Source organism: Ovis canadensis, chromosome 12 (assembly GCF_042477335.2).
Source record: "Ovis canadensis isolate MfBH-ARS-UI-01 breed Bighorn chromosome 12, ARS-UI_OviCan_v2, whole genome shotgun sequence".
NCBI lineage: Eukaryota > Metazoa > Chordata > Mammalia > Artiodactyla > Bovidae > Ovis > Ovis canadensis.
This window is the reverse complement of record NC_091256.1, coordinates 14,916,017-14,930,640: the sequence shown is the minus strand read 5'-3', so window position 1 is coordinate 14,930,640 and position 14,624 is coordinate 14,916,017. Positions and strand designations below refer to the sequence as shown.

General features: G+C 40.4%; 1 pseudogene; it reads left to right on the top strand.

Annotated features, from left to right (window-relative positions):
* Positions 1–2,874: 2,874 nt before the first annotated feature.
* LOC138416278 (14-3-3 protein zeta/delta-like) lies at positions 2,875–7,695 on the top strand (annotated as a pseudogene).
* Positions 7,696–14,624: the final 6,929 nt, after the last annotated feature.

Genomic DNA, 14,624 nt, shown 5'->3' with positions numbered 1-14,624 from the left:
TGTTTCTTGGACTTGAGTGATTATTTCCTTCCCCATTTTAGGGAAGTTTTCAACTATTATCTCCTCAAGGATTTTCTCATGATCTTTCTTTCTGTCTTCTTCTTCTGGGACTCCTATAATTCGAATGTTGGAGCGTTTCATATTGTCCTGGAGGTCTCTGAGATTGTCCTCATTTCTTTTAATTCGTTTTTCTTGTTTCCTCTCTGATTCATTTATTTCTACCATTCTATCTTCTATTTCACTAATCCTATCTTCTGCCTCCGTTATTCTACTATTTGTTGCCTCCAGAGTGTTTCTGATCTCATTTATTGCGTTATTCATTATATTTTGACTCTTTTTTATTTCCTCTAGGTCCTTGTTAAACCTTTCTTGCATCTTCTCAATCTTTGTCTCTAGCCTATTTATCTGTGATTCCATTTTGATTTCAAGATTTTGGATCATTTTCACTATCAATATTCGGAATTCCTTCTCCGGTAGATTCCCTACTTCTTCCTCTTTTGTTTGGTTTGGTGGGCAGCTCTCCTGTTCCTTTACCTGCTGAGTATTCCTCTGTCTCTTCATCTTGGTTATATTGCTGCGTTTGGGGTGGCCTTTTTATATTCTGGTAATTTGTGGAGTTCTCTTTATTATGGAGCTTCCTCACTTTGGGTGGGGTTCTATCAGTGGCTTGTCAAGGTTTCCTGGTTAGGGAGGCTTGTGTTGGAGTTTTGGCGGGTGGAGCTGGGTTTCTTCTCTCTCGAGTGCAGTGGAGTAACCCGTAATGGGTTACAAGACATCAAAGGTTTTGGGATAATATTGAGCTGCCTGTATATTGAGGCTCAGGGGATTGTTTCTGTGTTGCTGGAGAATTTGCGTGGTATGTCTTGTTTTGGAACTTGTTGGCCCTTGGGTGGAGCTTGGTTTTGGTGTAGGTATGAAGGCATTAGATGGGCTCCTATTGCTTAATGTTCCCTGAATTCATGAGTTCTCTAATGTTTTCAGGCTTTGGATTTAAGCCTCCTGCTTCTGGCTTTCAGTTTTATTTTTACAGTAGCCTCTAGACTTCTCCATCTATACAGCACCGATGATAAAACATCTAGGTTAAAGATGAAAAGTTTCTCCACATTGAGGGACACTCAGAGAGGTTCACTGTTTTTGAAGACAAAGGTCTGCTTTTCTGGTTGCCTGATGTCCTCTGCCAGCCTACATAATTTGTTTTGTGAAGTTTGCTCAGCGTTGAAATGTTCTTTTGAGGAATTTGTGAAGGAGAAAGTGATCTTCCCGTCCTATTCCTCCGCCATCTTTCCCTCCCTCCAGACATGTCTTTTAAAGATGTACTTGTTAACGAATCTTTCCTTCTCATTCAATTAATGTAAAGTAAATCAAGAAGCCTGCATTGTTTGTTAATGGGGAAAAGCAGGAAATTGTGTTATAAAGAAGATTATAGTAAAATGAACATTATAATGCAATCCTTGATCACATGGTGATTTAAACAAAATATTTGCATTTAAAAATCATGTCATTACTGCCTGACATTGTGTGGCAGCACTTCTCACTCCTTTTAGCCATCTAGATGCTCTGAACACTCACTGCAGTGGGCAGCTCTTCCATCTAGTGAGACTGCCTTTTGAAAAAGGCCACATTTTCACAGCTTCCCTTGAAGCCAGAGGGTGAGGCTATGGCCCAGGCTCCTCCCATCAGTGTCCTTACACATGATTTCAGTGTGGATGACACTGTCAGAAAGATGAGGCTGCGGTAGAACTCATTCAGATGGTGGCAGAGAGACATCCAGCTTCTAGACCAAGTAGAGACGGGGGCTTGGCGCAGTGTTCCCACCCAGCTTTCAGCCTGTCCAGTGACAGAGACATCTGGATTGGTTCTGGCTACCCCGATTCTAAACTTGGTTTGCTGCTTGTCTCTTCTTGAGGTTATGCAAATGTCCTAGTAATATCCTTTAAATAATGATCTTTAATGAATTTAATTTATGTACTTCCAAAATAAATTTTAAAAGCAGAGACGTTACTTTGCTGACCAAGGTCCGTCTAGTCAACACTATGGTTTTTCCAGTAGTCATGTATGGATGTGAGTGTTGGACTATAAAGAAGGCTGAGCACCGAAGAATTGATGCTTTTGAACTGCGGTGTTGGAGAAGACTCTTGAGAGTCCTTTGGACTGCAAGGAGATCCAACCAGTCCATCCTAAAGGACATCAATCCTGAATATTCATCGGAAAAACTGATGCTGACGCTGAAGCTCCAATACTTTGGCCACATGATGAGAACTGACTCATTTGAAAAGACCCTGATGCTGGGAAAGATTGAAGGCAGGAGGAAAGGGGGTGACAGAGGATGAGATGGTTGGATGGCATCACTGACTCATGAGTTTGAGCAAGCTCTGGGGGATGGTGAAGGCCAGGGAAGCCTGGCAAGCTGCAGTCCATGGGGTTGCAAAGTGTTGGACAGAACTGAACAACAGCAACAAAATTAATTTAATAAAGTTGGTTTTCTAACGTGTTCAGGTCATTACGTACTAATTACATTTTAGGAACATTTTCTTCTATGTAAGTAAATGCTCCATGCAGGTTAATCTACCTTGTGGGAATAAACAGCAAAAGGAAAAGAAGGGACTGAGCTACGAGTAAGTGTGATGCTTACAAAAGACATAGTAATCATGATTTTAAGTGCATTATTTACAGGTGGGTTCACAATATATCTCCATTAAGTTAATATAAATCTAGTAAGTACATAATACAAATGACTACCTGAAATACTCTGATGTACTCTCCATATAAGTTAAATAAGCAGGTTGACAGTATACAGCCTTGATATACTCTTTTTCCAATTTGGAACCAGTCCGTTGTTCCATGTCCAGTTCTAACTGTTGCTTCTTGACTTGCATGCCGATTTCTCAGGAAGCAGGTAAGCAGGTAAAGCTGCTTTCTATAAAGCAGCTTTATAGAAAGCTGAAATAGTGGTTAATGAGGAACAGCAGGAGATTACACCCCAGTAAAAACTAAATATAAGTTTATGATATCAATAATCTTTTGGCCAAAATGAATGAAGTGTTTCTTCTACAAGTTTGAATGAATATTTAAGGAAATATGGAAGTGCCTCTACTTGCTTTCAATATATTTTCCTAACGAAGGTCTAATGTTGATCTGTTGGAAATAAACATGGGATTTCTCATCTCTTTGAAATAATGCAAAATTCTCAACTGATATATGGATAAATGCAAGTGAAATTTGGTAGTACACTGCTATTCTCCAACATAAATTTTACAAATCTTGATGCCTTAATGCTAAACTGCATAAGAATATAGATGAAGGAAAGGAAGGAAGAGAAGAAGGGGTGGAGGAAAGAAAGGAGAGGGGGAAGGAGGGTGGGTGAATAAGGCACAGTCTTGCTTTGCCATGAGTTTGTTGCTTAGATAAAATGGCTCTGCTAAGCTCAATATTTTGATCCTTTCTGCTTTGATCTCACAGAACTCTTTTATAATAATAACTTTCTTCGACAGTAACTAGGAGATGCAAGATATAAGTTCATCGAACAAAATTGTCACTCCTGGCACTTCCCTCCACAATATACGTGAATTTAGGACATCCCAACACACTTTATTGCTATACTATCAGTTCAGTTCAGTTCAGTCACTCAGTTGTGTCCAACTCTTTGCATGGACTGCAGCACGCCAGGCTTCCCTTTCCATCACCAACACCCAGAGCCTACTCAAACTCATGTCTATTGCGTCAGTGATGCCATCCAACCATCTCATCCTCTATCATCCCCTTTCTCCTCCTACTTTCAATCCTTCCCAGCATCAGGGTTTCTTCCAGTGAGTCAGCTCTTTGTATCAGGTGGCCAAAGTATTGGAATTTCAGCTTCAGCATCAGTCCTTCCAATGAATATTCAGAACTGATTTCCTTTAGACTGGACTGGTTGGATCTCCATGCAGTCCAAGGGACTCTTGAGTCTTCTCAAACACCACAGTTCCAAAGCATCAGTTCTTTGGTGCTCAGCTTTCTTTATAGTCCAACACTCACGTCCATACATGACTACTGAAAAAACCATAGCTTTGACTAGACAGACCTCTGTTGGCAAAGTAATGTCTCTGCTTTTTAATATGCTGCCTAGGTTGGTCATAGCTTTTCTTCCAAGGAGCAAGTGTCTTTTAATTTCATGGCTTCAGTCACCATCTGCAGTGATTGTGGAGGCCAAGAAAATAAAGTCTGTCACTGTTTCCATTGTTTCTCCACCTATTCGTCATGAAGTAATGGGAACAGTTTTAGTTTTTTGAATGTTTTTTGAATGTTGAGTTTTAAGCCAGGTTTTTCACTTTCCTCTTTCACTTTCATCAAGAGGCTCATTAGTTCTTCTTCACTTTCTGCCATATGGGTGTTGTCATCTGTGTATCTGAGGTTATTGATATTTCTCCCAGCAATCTTGATTCGAGCCTGTGCTTCAAGCTTGGCATTTTGCATGATGTACTGTCCATATAAGTTAAATAAGCAGGTTGACAGTATACAGCTTTGACATACTCTTTTTCCAATTTGGAATCAGTCCATTGTTCCATGTCCAGTTCTAACTGTTGCTTCTTGACTTGCATACAGATTTCTCAGGAAGCAGGAAAAGTGGTCTGGTATTCCCATCTCTTTAAGAATTTTCCACAGAATGTTGTGATCCACACAGTCTATAATTCACCCTTATCAGAAATATGGATAAGATAGAAAAAGAAACACAAGCCCAATGTAGGTTTACATTACCTTGTCTAAAGAAGGCTTCCCTAACTACAAAATGTTGAATTGCCCATCACTACCCTGGAGGTTATTTCACCCCAGGACAAGGCACTACAATTAAGTTCAGTAAGAGTGTTCACCATTCATTTTTTCATTCATTCATTTTTAATAAAATGGAGGATAGCAATTCTGAAATAGGAAGTAGAAAAGTGAGCCATTGTAACACCTTGACTTCAGACATGCTACAAGGCAGATTAATTTTAAGAAAGAGTATTTTTAGAATTTAGGAGATGAGAAGTTGATTCTCTTAAAAATGTAAGACATGGAACCTGTTCTCCAAGGTTGGAAACAGAAAATCCACGTATGGAATCTCAATCTCCAAGCATAGAACTTGACACTCCTATATGAAATATGGACTTTCAAGCATTGATTTAGGTTTTTTCAGGTCTAGTATTACCTCTCCAAGCATATAATCTGATTTAGGTCCAATTTTACCTTCCCAAGCATATAATCTGATCCTCTACATGATATTACACTGAACCGGGAAGGGACTCAGATCTCCCAGCATAGAACTTTGTTCTCTAAGCACGAAAACCTATAAAGCAGGTATACAATAGGTCCCGTCAAAGTCCTGCCCATCTGCCGCCACCCACTTCAGACACAGAATATCCTGTCGTGGATAAAAATAATCTGGTACAGAAGGCCAAACTGGCCGAGCAGGCTGAGCGATGTGATGATATGGCAGCCTGCATGAAGTCTGCAACTGAGCCAGGAGCCGAATTAGCCAATGAGGAGAGGAGTCTTCTCTTGGTTGCTTGTAAAAATGTTGTAGGAGCCCATAGGTCATCTTGGAGGGTCCTCTCAAGTACTGAGCAAAAGATGGAAGGTGCTGAGAAAAAAACAGAAGATGACTCGAGAATACAGAGAGAAAATAGAGACCAAGCTGAGACACATCTGCAATGATGTACTGTTACTTTTGGAAGAGTTCTTTTCAAAAATTAATTTATTTTAATTGGAGGATAATTACTTTACAATATTGTGATGGTTTTGCCATATATCAACGTGAATGTGCCACAGGCATACATCTGTCCCCACCATCCTGAACTCCCCTCCTGTCTCCCTCCCCAGCCTATCCCTCTGGTTTGTCCCAGAGCACTAACTTTGTGTGCCCTGCCTCATGCATTGAACTTGCATGGGTGATCTATTTTACATGTGTTTCAATGCTTTTCTCTCAAATTATCCCACCCTCGCCTTTCCCCACGGAGTCCGAGTCTGTCCTTTACATCTGTGTCTCCTTTGCTGCCCTGCCTGTAGGATCATCGGTACCATCTTTCTAAATTCCATATACACATATAGGAGTAGCTGCTGCTGCTGCTAAGTCGCTTCAGTTGTGTCCGACTCTGTGCGACCCCATAGACCCATAGACGGCAGCGTATTAGGCTCCCCCGTCCCTGGCATTCTCCAGACAAGAACACTGGAGTGAGTTGCCATTTCCTTCTCCAATGCATGAAAGTGAAAGTGAAAGTGAAGTCGCTCAGTCGTGCCCAACTCTTAGTGACCCCATGGACTGCAGCCCACCAGTCTCCTCTGTCCATGGGATTTTCCAGGCATAGAGTACTGGAGTGGGGTGCCATTGCCTTCTCTGATACATATGCGTTAATATACAGTATTTGTCTTTCTCTTTCTGACTTACTTCACTTTGTAAGAGGCTCCAGGTTCATTCACCTCATTAGAACTGACTCAAATGTGTTTCTTTTTATAGCTGAGTAATCTTCCATTGTGTATATGTGCTACAGCTTTCTTATGCATTCATCTGCGGATGGACATCTAGGTTGCTTCCATGTCCTAGCTATTGTATATAGTGCTGCAGTGAACACTGGGGTTCATGTGTCTCTTTCAATTCTGGTTTCCTTGGGGTGTACGCCCAGCAGTGTGATTGTTGGGTTGTATGGCAGTTCTATTCCCGGTTTTTAAAGAAATCTCTACACTGTTCTCCATAGCAGCTGGACCAGTTTGCATTTCCACCAACAGTGTAAGAGGGTTCCTGTTCTCCACACCTTCTCTAGCATTTCTTATTTATAGATTTTTTTTGATGATGGCCATTCTGCCCAATGTGGGGTGATAACCACATTGTGGTTTTGATTTGCATTTCTCTAATGAGTGATGTTGAGCATCTTTTCATGTGTTTATCAGCATCTGTATGTTCTCTTTGGATAAATGTCTGTTTAGGTCTTTTGCCCACTTTTTGATTGGGTTGTTTTTCTGGTATTGAGCTGCGTGAGCTGCTTGTATATTTTGGAGATTAATTCTTTGTCAGTTGTTTTGTTTGCTATTATTTTTTCCCATTCTCAGGACTGTTTTTTCACCTTGCTTATAGTTTCCTTCATTGTGCAAAAGCTCTTAAATTTAGTGAAGTTCCTCAGTCATGTCCGACTCTTTGCGACCCCATGGACTGTAGCCTACCAAGCTCCTCCGTCCTTGGGATTTTCCAGGCAAGAGTACTGGAGTGGGTTGCCATTTAATTAGGTCCCATTTGTTTATTTTTGTTTTTATTGGAAAAGTTCTTGATCCACAGTGCTTCACAAGCAGAAAGCAAAGTCTTCTGTTTGAAAATAAAACAAGACTACTACCGTTCCTTGGTTGAGGTTGCTGCTGGTGATGACAAGAAAGGGATTGTGAATCAGTCACAGCAAGCATACCGAGAAGCTTTGAAATCAGCTAAAAGAAAATTCAACCAACACATCCTATCAGATTGGGTCTGGCCCTTAACTTTTCTGTTTTGTATGATGAGATTTTCAACTTCCTGAGAAAGTCTGCTTTCTGGCAAAGAAAGCATTTGGTGAAGCCATTGCTGAACTTGGTGCATTCAGTGAAGAGTCATACAAAGATGGCACGCTAATAGTGCAGCTACTGGGAGACAACTTGACATGGTGGAGATCGGATACCCAAGGAGACAAAGCTGAAGCAGGAGAAGGAGGGGGAAAATAACCGGACTTCTAACACTGTCTGCCTCATTCTGAAATTTACACAGTGGACCATTTGTCATCTGTGCTGTCCCACAAATAGCTTTTTGCTTATGATTTATGACAGGTTTATGCTACCTCTATATGAACTTCCCATGTGATTTTTTATGTTGAATATTAAGGGAATAGAGCCAGTTAACATTTAGGGAGAGTTACCTGTTTTCATCTTGAAGTGGTCAATATGGGGATGTAGAATTTTTATGCAAGTCATAAATATTTGGCACAGTACTTTTGGTACATTGTGTCTTCACAAGGGCCAGTGTTAAAACTGCTGCCATGTCTAAGCAAAGAAAACTGCCTATATATTGGTTTGTCCTGGTGGAGAACAGAAGGGCTAATTGGTTCCAGTCACAGATATAGTTGTGGGTACTTTTAGGTTTGGAGCACTCACAAGGCTATAGTAGAAGTGGATACCCCATGGATGTTGCACGTTAAACTATGTGTTATGTGTGGAATGCTGTTTCAGTGTGCACACCGTCGACTACAGCTACAGAATGTTCCTTTGGTTGTGACCCAGTTTACTCTGCATAAGGGCAGAAACGGTTCACGTTCCATTATTTGTAGAATTACCTGCTATTTGCTTTCATTATTTTTGCTACACTCTTTATTTTCATTTAAATATATCAGCAACCTAAGAAGAAATGTATCAAGCAAAAGTAAAGTGCTTGATATCTGTTACTTCATGGATATCAAGTGCAGCAGTGAAACAAAACAAAAAAACCCCATGTATTTAACTATCTTTTTAAGATTTTTTTTTTTTTTTGCTTTTATGGGTTTTTTTTAATACTTGCCTAACATGCATGTGCTATAAAAATAGTTAACAGGGAAATAACTTGAGACGATGGCCAGCTTTTTTAACGTCTTGTGAGATTTTCATGAACAATCCAAGCATAATTACTAAGAACATGTGTATTAAGTTCATGTAAGTGGAATAAAAGTTTTACGAATGGAAAAAAATATGTCCCTTCAAACATGGAACATGGCTTTCCAACTATGGGATTAAGCTCTCCAAACATGGAATATCTCTCCAGGTGTGAATCCTGCTTCTCCAGGCATAAAATACAATGTATGTGGGTCCCAATATCCAAGCATGGAAGCTGGTGCTCCATGTATGGAATATCACTTTCCAGGATGGATCCTGGCCCTGCAAACATGGATCCTGGTATCCCAGATAGAACTCTATTCCTGAAAAGTATAGAAGTGTAACAGCACACAATAGGTAGAATCTCAGTCTTCCAGTACAGAACGTGGCTTTATAAGTGTGGAATCTGGCACTCCAGACATTAAGTCCAGTGTTTCAGTCGTAGAAGTTGGCTGCCTAAGACATGGAACCTGGTCACCCAGGCATGGCATGGAAGTTGGCATTCCAAGTACAGAATCACAATATCCCAAAATGGATATTCCATGAAAGGAATCTCAATCTCTAAACATGGAATAGTCCCAAAGCATGGAACATAACAGTGTATGAAATCTCGAATTGCAAGTATTAATTTATGTGTGGTAGTGGTGGTGGTGGTTTAGTCACTAAGTCATTGTCTGACTCTTGTGATCCCATGGACTGTAGCCTGCCAGGCTCCTCTGTCTGTGGGATTCTCCAGGCAAGAATCCTGGAGTAGGTTACCATTTCCTTCTCCAGGGTATCTTCCTGACCCAGGAATCGAACCCAAGTCTCGTGCATTGCAGGCAGATTCTTTACCGACTGAGAGGTTAAGTCTGCCTGTCCAGTCATACACTGTGTTCGTCCGCAAGACCCAAGCCTGCTGACATGGAACTTGGGCCTCTATGCATGAAAACTAGACATCTAAGCATGAACAATTGCCCTCCTGGTATAGAATGCGCCCTTCAAATATGGAACCTGGCCCTCCAACGTGGATTCTGAATTCCATCCCTGAAGACTCTCTCCAGGTGTGAGCCTGCCACTCTAGTAGTAAAATCGGACACTCCGGGGGTTGGAACCTCTACTTTTATATGTGGAGGCCTATGTGAAAGTACTCTCTCCAAGCTTGGAGCCTGGCCTTCTAGGTTAGAACCTGAACCTCGAGGCAAGTCATCTGGCCCACTGAGCATGGAACTTAGTCACCCTGGCTTGGAACCTTCCATGACAAGTATGGAAGCCAGAATTTTAGGTAGGTTACAAGGATACAAGGTCTTACATTCATAAGAACTGATCTATAGAAGTAGAATATGGTTCTCTAAATGAGTAAGTAGGCCTAAAATGTGAAACAAAACAAAACAAAACACACAGACCCTGAATTTTGCACTGTGGAAACATAAATCTCAAAGTAGTTATTTGACTCTCCATTCACAAAACTAGAACCTGGCATTCCATATGCGGAATCTCAACCTCCAAGCATGATATGGAACCTTGCACTCCATGTATGAATTGCAATGTCCAAACACGGAACACGGCCATACAAGTCTGGAGGCTGGAATTCCAGACATGGAATCTGGTATTTCAGTCCTAAAGTCTGTTTCTGCACACATAAAAACTGCCCTGCTAGGCCTGTAACCTGGCACACTAGACATAGAACCAAAGCGCCTATGTTCTGCGTCAGGCCATGTGGACATGGAAGGAGGCCTTTCAAGCATGCCAAAAATTACTAAGGTGAAAAGTGAAAGTCTCTCAGCCATATCCAACTCTTTGTGACCCCATGGACTGACTATACAGTCTGTGGAATTCTCCAGGCCAGAATACTGGAGTGGGTAGCCTATCCCTTCTCCAGAGGATCTTCCCGACCCAGGAATCAAACTGGGGTCTCCTGCATTGTAGGTGGATTCTTTACCAACTGAGCCATCAGGGAAGCCCACCATAAATTGCTCAACTGTATAATATCATTCCCTCTATAACCTGGCTTTCTGTGGCACTCAGGTAGAACTTGAATGTCATCCAGCCCAGCAGGTATTGAACCTAGTCATCTAGGCCTTGAATCTTAACTTTTCAAGTCTGGAATCTCAACCTCGGGGCATGGAGCCTGCACTACTAGCACTGAATTTGGCACTTTATGTATACAGAACACATGATGATTAATTTTTTGTGTTAACCTGTTTGCCTGCAGAACGCCCAGATCAAACATTATTTCTGGATATGTCTCCGAAGTTATCTCCAGATGAATCCATGAATTTAGTTAAGCAGACTGCCCTCCCTAATGTGAGTGGCATCATCCAATCTGTTGAGGGCCTAAATATAATAAAAAGTGAAGAAAGAGGAAGTCATCCCTTTCCTCTGAACTCACTGCTTGAAATGGGAATTCTTATCTCTTCTCCTGTCCTCAGATTGGGATTTACATCTTTGGCTCCTTGGTTCTTGGACCTTCAGACTCAGACTGAATTATACCACTTACTTTTCTGGATCTCTAAATTGCAGATGGCCAATCATGGGACTACTTCACCTCCATAAGTGCATCAGCCAATTCCCCATAATAAATCTCGTATACATCTATGTTATGTATGCATATCTGATAAAATCCATTTTCTGGTTCTGTTTCTCTGGACAACCCTAATACAGATTTTAAAATCAAGTGTTTTCTAGAAAAACAGAATTTTAAGGATGAGTTTTCTGACCTGGTTCTGAGATTTCTAGAATTGACTCTCTGATAAGAATAAAGATGCTGAAGACACTAATAACTCTATTTCCTGTAGTAAACAGAGTACCGAGAGTCCACAGTGTGAACAGTTTATAGAGATATGCAAAATATCTGCATATCTAATTAACCATCTATAAGAAGCAAGGGACTGGTGACTCCATACATGATACTTACTCATTTTTGCTTTTTATTGAAGTATAATTTATGTACAATATTGTGTCAATTTCAGCTGTACAGCCAAGTGATTCAGTTATACATATGTAGATACTTTTTCAGATTCTTTTCCATTACAGGTTATTACAAGATATTGAATATAGTTCCCTCTACTTTATAGTAGGTCCTTGTTGGTTATCTATTTTAATATAATTGTATATTTGTTAATCCCAAATTCCTAATGTAGCCCTCTCCCTCCCCTTTCCTCTTCAGAAACCAGAAGTTTGTTTTCTGTGTCTGTGAGTCAGTTTCTGTTTTGTAAATAAGTTCATTGTACCATGTTTTTAGATTCCAGGTAAAGGTGATATTATATATTTTTGTCTTTGTCTGATTTACTTCACTGAGTATGATAATCCCTAGGTCTGTCTATGTTGTTGCAAATGTCATTATTTTATTCTTTTTTATAAGTGAGTAATATTCTGTTGTATATATGTATCACGTGTTCTTTATTCATCTGTTGATGGACATTTAAATTGCTTCAATGTCTTGGCTATTGTAAAGAGCACTGCTATGAACATTGGGCTGCATGTATCTTTTCAAATAAGAGTTTTCGTCTTTTCTGGATATATGCTGAGGAGTGGAATTGGTGGATCATACTGTAACATTTTTAATTTGTTAAGGAACTTCCATGCTGTTCTCCATGCTGCTGCTGCTGCTGCTGCCGCTGCTGCTGCTGCTGCTGCTGCTGAGTCGCTTCAGTCGTGTCCGACTCTGTGCGACCCCATAGACGGCAGCCCACCAGGCTCCCCTGTCCCTGGGATTCTCTAGGCAAGAACACTGGAGTGGGTTGCCATTTCCTTCTCCAATGCATGAAAGGGAAAAGTCAAAGTGAAGTCGCTCAGTCGAGCCCGGCTCTTAGCGACCCCATGGACTGCAGCCTACCAGGCTCCTCCATCCATGGGATTTTCCAGGCAAGAGTGCTGGAGTGGGGTGCCATTGCTTTCTCCAGCTGTTCTCCATAGCGTCTACCAATTTACATTCCCACCAACAGTATAGAGGGGTTCCCTTTTCTGCACACCCTATCCAGCATTTATTATTTATAGACTTTTTGATGGTGGCCATTCTGACCAGTATGAGGTGATACCTCTTGTAGTTTGGACTTGTATTTCTCTAGTAGTTAGCAACACTGAGCATCTTTAACATGACAGTGATGTTGGCTATCTGTATGTCCTTTTGAGAAATGTCTTTTTAGGACTTCTCCTCATTTTTTTAATTTATATTGAGTTGTATAAGCTGTCTGTATAGATTGGTTCCATCATTTACAAATATTTTATCCCATTATGTAGGCTGTCTCTTCATTTCGTTTATGGTTTCCTTTGTTGTGCAAAAACTTATAAGATTGATTAGGTCCCATTTATTTTTGCTTTTATTCCTTTGGCCTTGTGAGATTGACCTAAGCAAATGTTATTACAGTTTATGTCAGAGACTGTTTTGCCTATGTTCTCTTTGAGGAATTTATGGTGTCATGTCTTATATTTGATTTTTTGAGCCGCTTTTAATTTACTTTCGTGTATGGTATGAGGGAGTGTTCTAACTTCATTGACTTACATGTGGCTGTTTGGGTTTCCAAACACCACTTGCTGAAGAGACTGCCTTTTTTTCTTTGTCAAAGATTAAATGACCATGTGTGGGTTTATTTCTGGGCTCTCCATTCGGCTCCAATCATCAGTATGTCTACTTTTGTGGCAGTACCATGCTGTTTTGATTACTGTAGCTTTGTAGATGCTCTCTGAAGTCTCTAGCTTTGTTTTCCCCCCTCAGGATTGCTTTGGCAATTCTGGGTCTTTTGTGGTTCCATATTAATTTTAGGATTATTTGTTCTAGTTCTGTGAAAAATGTTATGGGTAACTTGATAAGGATCACATTAAATTTGTGGGTTGCTTTGGGTAGAATTGCCATCATATTATTAATTCTCCCAATTCAAGAGCATTGGCTATTTTTCCATCATCTTTAATTTCCTTTATCAATATTTTACAGTTCTATGTGTATAAGTCTTTCACTTTCTTGATCAGGTTTATTCCTAGATATTTTATCTTTTTTTGATGTGATCTTAAATGAGACTTTAAAAATTTCCTGTTTCTAATATTTCATTGTTAGGGTAAAGAAATGCAGCAAATTTCTGTATGTTAATCTTGTATCCTGCTACTGTACTCAGAGAAGGCAATGACACCCCACTCCAGTACTCTTGCCTGGAAAATCCCATGGATGGAGGAGCCTGGTAGGCTGCAGTCCATGGGGTCGTGAAGAGTCAGACACGACTGAGCGACTTCACTTTCACTTTTCCCTTTCATGCATTGGAGAAAGAAATGGCAACCCATTCCAGTGTTCTTGCCTGGAGAATCCCAGGGACGGGGGAACCTGGTGGGCTGCCATCTATGGGGTCACACAGAGTCGGACACGACTGAAGCGACTTAGCAGCAGGTACTGTGCAAAATTCATTTATCAGTTTTAACAGTTTTTTGTGGAGTCTTTAGGATATTATTTATAGAGTATCATGTTATCTGCATATGATGACAATTTCACCACCTTTCTTCCTATTTGGATACCTTTATTTCTTTTTCTTGCCTGATTATTATGGCTAGGACTTCTAATACTGTATTGGAAAGAAGTGGTGAGAGTGGACAACCTTGTCTCATTCCGGAATTTAGCTGAGAAGGCTTTCAGCTTTTCACTGTGGAGTATTAGCTTGGCTGTGGGTTTGTCATAAATGGCTTTTGTTATGTTGAAATGTGTTCTCTATACCCACTTTGGTGGGAGGGTTTTTTTTTTTTTATCATGAAAGGATGCTGAATTTTATCAAATGTTTTTTCTGCACCTATTGAGATGATCATTTGATTTTTGTCTTTTCTTTTGTTGATGTGGCATATATGATACTTTTGAACATTTTTTGAAAACTAAAGAATATAATTACATTGGTTGGTTGCTCTTAATGTTGCTGCACAGAGTAGTGAAAGAAAAGCTGAGCTCAGGGATTCAAATTCCCAGCTCAAGCATCATATAAATGACTGAAGAGCTTCTATATGTGTTCTCAAAGAGATCCTTAACTCCTGTAGCCACAGGACTGTAATTGCTGAGAATCAAACATGGAAAATCATCC